Here is a 9,033-nt window from a genome sequence, read left to right as displayed (position 1 = left end):
GCCCAACCTTCCTTCCGAGGAGTGGCTGGTGGGTTTGAACCGCCAGCCATCTGGTTAGCAGGCAAGTGTCTTAGCCACTATGCTACCAGAGCTCCTATTTTGCCCATAGACTCCTTCAATATTGCAACTCAAGGCTTGAATGTTTTCTTCAGTTCTTTCAGTTTGAAAAATACCAAGTGTGTTCTTCCTTTTTCATTTTCTAACTCCAGGTCTTTGCACATTCCATTACAATAATTCACTTTGTCTTCTAGAGCTGCTTTTTGACATCTTCTGTTCAGCTCTTTTATCTTGTCATTTCTTCCATTTGCTTTAGTTATTCTCCATTCAAGAGCAAGTTTCAGTCTTTTCTGACATCCATTTTGGTCATTTCTTCCTTTCCTATCTTTTTAATGACTTTTTTGCTTTCTTAATGGATGATGTTCTTCATTTCATTATATCTGTTTTTTGGTGTTTGGTTTCCAATGCAACAAATCTGTCCTTCAGATGATCCCTAAATTCAAGAAAAATATAATTAAGATCACATTTTGGCTCTCATGGACTTGTTTTAATTGTCTTCAGATTCAACTTGAACTTGCATATGAGAAGTTGATGGTCTGTTCCACAATGAGCTCCTGGTTTTGCTTTGGCTGAAGATATTGAGCTTCTCCATAACCTCTTTCCACATATATGGTCTTGTAAAATTATATCATGCTGTCTCTGGCCTCATATCTATCACCAAGGCCATGCTTTCCAACAGCTAGTGATTCTTCTTTGTTTTCAACTTTTGTATTCCTATCACCGACAGTCATCAGTACATCTTGATTGTATGTTTGGTCAATTTCAGACTACAGAATTTGGTAAACATCTTCAATTACTTTGTAGTTTTAGTGGTTGGTGCATAAATTTGAATACTAGTTGTATTAACTGGCCTTCCTTGTAAGCATATGGATATTATCCTATCACTGACAGCATTGTACTGAAGGATATATCTTGAAACACTCATTGTTACCATGAATATAACACCATTCCTCTTCAATTTGTCATTCTCATCATAGTAGATCATATGATTGTCTGATTCAAAATGACCAATGTTAGTCCATTTCAGCTTACTAATGCTTAGGATATTAATCTTTATGCATTCCATTTCATTTTTGACAACTTCCAATTTTCTTAGATTCATACTTCATACATTTTACATTTTGATTATTAATGGCTATTTACAGTTGTTTCTTCCAATTTTGAGGCATGTTCCATCAGCAAATGAAGGTCATAAAAACTTTACTCCATCCACATCATAAAGGTTGACTCTACTTTGAGGGGGCAGCTCTTCCCCCATTGTATTTTAAATGCCTTCTGTTCTGAAGTCCTCATCTTCTGACATTATATAGATGTTTCAAGGTCATTCATAAAATTTTCTAGTAACATATCAGACAGTGTTTCACTGATATTCATAAGGTTTTTACTGGCCAGTTCTTTGAAACATGATGGCCTCTTATATCTTCCTAATCTGTCTTAGTCTGGAAGCTCCACTTAAACCTGTCTACCATGGGTGGCCCTGCTGGCATTTGAAATACTAGTGGCATAGCTTCCAGCTTCACAGCAACATGTAAGCCACCACAGTGCAACAAACTGACAGATGAGTGGTGGACCTTTTACAATAGACACCAAAAAAAGAAGTACTTAGGATACATGTAAACAGAGATACAAAAGACCTATAGAAAGAAACCTATAAACCCTACTATAAGAAATCAAAAGATAACACATAAATGGGAGAATATACTTACTATAAATTAGAAGATATAACATTGTGAAAAATCAATCTTTTTGATTGATCTGCAGATGTAATGCAATTCTAGTCCAGATTTTACCATCATTCTTTAGAGAGATGGAAAATACTGATCATCAACTTTATGTGAAAGAAAAGAGACCCCAGATAAGCAAAGCACTACAAAAGAAGAATAGCAAAATAGGAGGCCTCAGTCTTTTCAATCTCAGAATATACTATAGAGCCATGGTAGTCAAAATAGGTTGAAACTGGTCCAGCAACAGACACATAGACTAATAGAACAGAATTCAGAACCCAGAAATAGATCCATCCACCCATGGTCAGCTGATCTTTGACAAAAGGCCAAAATTCATTAAATGGGGAAGATAGTCTCTTTAACAAATGATGGTGAAAAAACTGAATATTCATTTGCACAAAAAAAGAAACAGGATCTATATTTCACACCATATACAAAAACTAACTCCACATGGATCAAAGATCTGGATGTAAAACCTAAAACTATAAAGATCATCAAAGAAAAAAATAGGGGCAAACTTGAGGGTCCTAATACATAGCATAAATACACTATCAAACATAAGTAAAAATGCACAAATAACAGAAGGCAAACTAGATAACAGACTCCCTAAAAATTAAATATTTATGCATATCAAAAGACTTCAGCAAAAGAGTAGAAAGAGAACTTAATCAACTGGAAACATATTTTTTGCAAAACTTACAAGTCAGAGGACTAATCTCTAAAATTTATTTAAAATTTCAACATCTCAGGAATAAAAAGATAAATATTCCAGTTAAGAAATAGAGGACATAAACTGACACTTCACCAAGGAGGACATTCACGCAGTCAACAAGGACATAAAGAAATGCTTGAAATCATTAGCCATTAGAGAGATGTAAATGAAAACAACACTGAGGAGTTCTGGTAAGATGGTGAAATCGGAAGAAAGACTGCACAGGCAGACCCTTTTCAATAAAGAAAAGGGGAGCCAATTAACACAGATACAGAAGATAATCCTGGAGCCTTGAGTTTTGAAGGGAAAGATATAGAAGTAGACTCCAACTAGTAGAAGAACTTGCATGAAAATGTCAAAAAAAGAGACATACGGAGCTGCAGTCTGGCAACTACCCTTACAGCACAGACAGCTTGGATACTGCCCAGTAGAGTTAGGACCTAAGAATTAACCTAAAAATCAGACCTGCTTGCTAGGGACTGTAAAGAAGACTGCATTGGTGACTGGTTAAGAAAAGGGGAAGCAGCAAAGAGGAAGGCATGCTGAGCTGTGGACTTTTGCCTGTCTGGAGGGAATAGCCATTTTGAATGTTTACAAGCAGTTCAACCATTTTGGATATTTAAAACAACAGTGTTCTCCCAGATTCCAGGGACTTAAGAATAGGCTCCACTTGTCAGAAACAACAAGAACTTTCTGGACATCAATGACTGGAAAGGTGAAATATTCCCCTTGTTATCTTATACCCCACACCATCTTGGTGAACAGAGATGTGGCCATCCCTCACTCCCATCCACCTTCTGGGTGGGCAGGAATTCCATCTCAGTCTGTGTGCTCTGACGGAGCCTGGGTGCTTCGCCTTGCCCTGCCCAGATGTTTTGTTTTTTCCTTTTTTTTTTTTTTTTTTTAGTTCGATTGCTTTTGCTGTTCTAAAATTATTATTATTATTTTCTTTTTTATTAATATTATTTATTCTTCCCTTCCCAGGTACTAGTTTTCAGGTTTTTTGTTCTTTCCTATTCTTGATTCCAATTTGTTTTCTTTCTCATAGTTAACTCCATTCCTTGTTTTTTATTTTACATTTTTCCCATTTTTTTCTTCTTTATTTTCCTACTCTACATTTTTTCTCTTATTGCACTCTCCCCCAGATATTGTGTTGGTTTTTCTTTCTTTTTCTTTTTCCTTTTTTTGGCGATTGATTCCATGTGTTTATGCAGTGTGTTTTTTGTTCATTTGCTTTTACTTTTTTTGATGATTTTTTGATTATTGCTTCGTCTAACTGAGTAGGAGACAGCAACCATGCCCACATGATGCAACCACACTCTCACCTACTGATGCTCCACTTACTGAGTGAGAGCCACCACTTTCTTCACTGACAACTGCCCAACAAAAAAAAGACCACCAAGAAGAGCTTGACTCTCCCTTACTGCTCTTTGTGAACAGTTAACAGAGATCTAAATACAACAATGCCACAATGTCTCAGAGACAACAGACCATCACAGTCCACACAAAGAAGCAAGATTAAGTGGTAGAAACAAGGAAGCAGGATACAGACCCAGAATACATCTGAGGAAAAAATCACCATTAGAACTCCCTGGTAAAGAATTCAAAATAATTATATTTAGGTATCTTCATAGGACTGAGAGACAGATCAAGGAAAACACTGACAAACACAGAAAAAAACCCTAGAACAATTTTGGAAGAAAATACAAGAACAAAATAACAAAATAAATGAAAAATTAAGAATGATTCAAATTCTACAGATAGAAATCTAGAGAACTAGCACTAAATTTTCAGAAATAGATTAACACATTGAAAGAGCAAAGGAGAAGAATTCAATCAATGGAAGATAGAACTAATGAGATTGAAGACAAATATCTGAGTACTTTGGAAAGGGGTCAATCAGAAAAAAAGATCAAAACAAAATGAAGAAAGCTTAAGGGTCATGTGGGATACCATCAAAAGGAATCTACATGTCATTGGAATTCTAGAACAGGAAGAGAAAAATAAAACCACTGAGAAAATTGTCCAAGATTTGCTGGAAGAGAACTTCTCTGATATGATGAAAGATAAGAATATATCCATCTGGAAGTCCAACAAACTGCAAACAGGATAGACCCACAAAGAAAATCACCAAGACCTATCATCATCATACTCACTCAAAGCAAACATAGAAAGAATCCTCAAAGCAGCACAGGAAAAATGAAAAGTTACTTACAAAGGAAAACCAATAAGAATAAACTCTGATTTCTCAGCAGAAACTATACAAGTGAGAAGACAATGGGATGGTGTATATAAAACCCTGACAGAGAAATATTCCCAACCAAGAATTATATACCCAGGAAAACTATCCCTTAAACATGATGGTGAAATTAGGAGATTTCCAGATAAGCAGAAATTAAGGGAGTTTATTAAAACCAGAACACCTTACAAGAGATACTAAAGGAGCCCTTTGAACAAAGAACACAAAATAGCAAACAACAACTGACCATTAATACACAAGAAGACAACTCATAAACCAACACAGTTGTGGATGTATCCAAACTAAAATAACTTTACAAGATTGCAAACAGGAAAATAGAGACATCAATTGATAAACGAGGACAACTACAAACCAAAAAGAGGGAAAAAAAAAACAGTGTAGTTACAGAACTTCTAAGTGGTGAGGAAGTCAAAAGAGTTGCAAGAAAGAATGGACTATTCTAATCTCAGGGGGAAAATTATAAATCACAGGGTAATCTCAAAGAATAATGATAAAAATTCACATCCCAATAATAAAGAGGATGAGCAAAAATATTTAACAAATACTAAAACAATAGTAAGAAAGAAAATTACAGCACGATTCATAAATATAATGAGCTCAGCACAGAAAATTATATGGAACTAAGACACCAGGGACACCATGAAAAAACACATAACAAAATGACAACAACCAATTCATACTTGTTGATAATTACACTGAATGTCAATGGATTAAATGCACCACTCAAGAGATGGAGAGTTGCAGACTTGATAAGAAAACATAAACTATCAATATACTGTCTACAAGAGACACACCTTAAAGACAAAAACAAAACTTGACTAAAAGTCAAAGGTTGGAAAAAGATATATCAAGCAAATGGCAAACAAAAAAGAGCAGGAGTGGAAATATTAGTTTCTGATCAAATTGACTTTAAGATTTTGAGACAAGGAAGGACATTATATAATGATTAAAGGACCAATTGAACAAGAAGATATAACAATAATAAATATATATGAACCCATTGACAGAGCACAAAAATACATATATCAGACTTTTAAAAAGTTCAAAAGGCAAATAGATGACTCCATAGTCATAGTAGGAGACTTTAATACACCACTTTCAATGAAAGATAAAACTGGAAAGAAACTCAGCAAAGACACAGATGAGCTAAACAATACAATCCACCAACTTGACCTTATAGACATCTACAGAGCTCTTCACCAAACAACACATAATATACATTCTTTTCCAGGGCACATGGAACGTTCTCCAGGATAGACTATATGTTAAACCACAAAGCAAGCCTTCATAAATTTAAAAAACATTGAAATACTCCAAAGCATCTTCTCAGATCACAAAGCTATCAAATTAGAAATCAACAATAGAAATATCAATGGAAAAAAAGTAAACACATGGAAACTAAACAGCACCCTAATTAAGAAAGACTGGGTAAGAGAAGAAATAAAAAAGGAAATTAAAAAATTCCTTGCATCAAACAAGTATGAAAATACAACAAACCAAAATCTTTGGGACACAGCAAAAGCAGTGATCAGAGGCCAATTTATAGAAATAAATGCACACATCAAAAAAGGAGAAAGCCAAAATCAACAATTTAAATCATCATTTCCGACAATTAGAAAAAGAACAGCAAGAAAAGCCTACAGTCACCAGAAGAAAGGAAATAATAAAGATTCGAGCTGAAATCAATGAAACAGAAAATATAAAAACAATAGAAAAATCAACAAGGCTAGAAGTTGGTTTTTTGAAAAGATTAATAAAATTGTTAAACCACAGGCAAATTTAACAAAGGAAAAGAGGGAGAGAATACAAATAACACAAATAAGAAACAAAATGGGTGACATCACAACAGAACCAACTGAAATAAAAAGGATAATATCAGGAAACTATGAAGAACTGCATTCCAACAAATTAGAAAATCTGGACAGATTTCTAAAAAGACACCACTTACCTAAACTAATACAAACTGAAATAGAAAAGGTTAACAGATCCATAACAAAAGAAATTGAACAGGGCAAAAAAAGTTATTAATAAAAATGTCCTGACCCAGAAGGTTTCACCGGAGAATTCTATGACAAATTCAGAGAAGAGCTTACATGAATCCTACTCAAAATATTCCAAAACATACAAAAGGATGAAATCCTCCCAAATTCATTTTATGAAGCAAGCATAACCTTCATACCAAAATCAGGCAAAGACATCACTCAAAAGGAAAATTACAGACCAATATCCCTCATGAATATAGATGCAAAAATCTTCATCAAAATCCTAGCCAATAGACTCCAACAAAATATCAAGAATATCATTCATTATGACCAAGTGGGGTTCATATCAGGTATGCAAGAATGGTTCAACATTACAAGAAAAATCAACATCATCCACTACATTAAAAAAAAAAGAAAGAAAGAAAGAAAAAGAACCACATGATCATATCAATTGATGAGGAAAGGCATTTGATAAAATCCAACACCCATTCCTGATCAACACTCTCAGAAAAATAGGAATAGATGGGACATTCTTCAACATAATAAAGAGCATATAGGCAAAACCACCAGCCAACATTGTTCTTAATGGAGAGAGACTGAAACCATTCCCCTGGCGAACAGGAACCAGATGACAAAGATGCCCTCTATCATCACTTCTATTCAACATTGGATTGGAAGTCCTAACCAGGGCAATATGGCAAGAAGGGATATCAAAGGCATCCAAATTAGTAAGGAAGAAGTTAAACTATACCTATTTGCTGATGATATGATCCTATACCTAGAAAACCCTAGAAGCTCAGTCAAAAATCTACTGGAACTAAATGAGAGATTTAGCACAGTGGCAGGATACAAGATTAACATCCAAAAATCAGTTGGATTCCTCTACACCAACAAAGAGATTGCTGAAAAACAAATAAGGAAATCAATACCATTTACAACAGCTACCAAAAAAAAATAAAATACTTGGGAATAAATCTTACCAGGGACCCAAAAGATCTTTACAAAGAAAACTACAAAAGACTACTTCAAGAAACCATAGGAGATTTGCATAAATGGAAGAACACACCATGCTCGTGGATAGGAAGACTGAACATTGTGAAAAGGTCAATTCTATCCAAAGCAATCTATATATTCAGTGCAATCCCAATCCAGACCCCATCAACACTCTTTAAGAAAATGGAAAAACCAATCACTAACTTTATATGAAAAGGAAAGAGACCTCAGATAAACAAAGCACTATTGAAGAAGAACAAAGTAGGTCTCACGCTGCCAGATCTTGAAACCTACTATACAGCCATAGTAATCAAAACTGCCTGGTATTGTTATGACAGGCACATAGACCAGTGGAATGGAATTGAGAATGCAGAAATAGATCCACCAACCTATGGTCTACTGATCTTTGACAAAGAGCTGAAATCCATCAAATGGGGAAGAGAATGTTTGTTTAATAAATGGTGCTGGCAAAACTGGATATCCATTTGCAGATAAATGAAACAAGATCTGTACCTCACACAATACACATAAACTAACTCCAGATGAATCAAAACTTAAATGTGAAGCCTAAATCTATAAAATTCCTCAGGAAAAACCAGGGGCAAATTTATGGGCCCTAATATCTGGAATGAGTAGACTATCAAATATAACCCAAAATGCACAAATAGCATAAGAGAAGCTACATTGACAGGAACTTCTAAAAGTTAAATTTTTATGTGCTTCCAAAGACTTCTCCAATAGTCAAAAGAGAACTTACAGATTGGGAAGGAATATTCAGCAATGACATATCTGATAAGGGACTTATTTCTAGAATTTATAGAAAACTCTAACACCTCAACAACAAAAAGACAAATAATCCAATTAAAAAATAGGCAGAACACATGAATAGACACTTCACCAAGGAGGATATTCAGGTGGCCAACAAACATATGAAGAAATGCTCATTATTATTAGTCATTACTCTTTGCCAGCGATTTGGATCTGACTTGTAGTGACCCCTCCTTGGGTTTCTGAGGTAATATCACTACAGAAGTAGATTGTCCAATCTTCCTTCTTAGGAGTGGCTGGTGGGTTTGAATGAACCACCAGTCTTCTGGTTAGTAATCAAATGCCTTATGTACTACACCACCATAGTCCTCCTCATTGGCCATTGTTGTTGTTGTTCTTATGTGCCGTCGAGTCGGACCCAACTCATAGTGACCCCTCCTTGCGTTTCCAAGGCAGTATCATTACAGAAGTAGAATGCCCCATCTTCCTTCTGAGGAGTGGCTGGTGGGTTTGAACCACCAGCCTTCTGGTTAGCAG

This window comes from Orycteropus afer, unplaced genomic scaffold, assembly GCF_000298275.1.
Source record: "Orycteropus afer afer isolate SDZICR_OR568_19922 unplaced genomic scaffold, OryAfe1.0 scaffold00286, whole genome shotgun sequence".
Classification (NCBI taxonomy): Eukaryota; Metazoa; Chordata; class Mammalia; order Tubulidentata; family Orycteropodidae; genus Orycteropus; species Orycteropus afer.
This window is presented reverse-complemented; position numbering follows the sequence as displayed.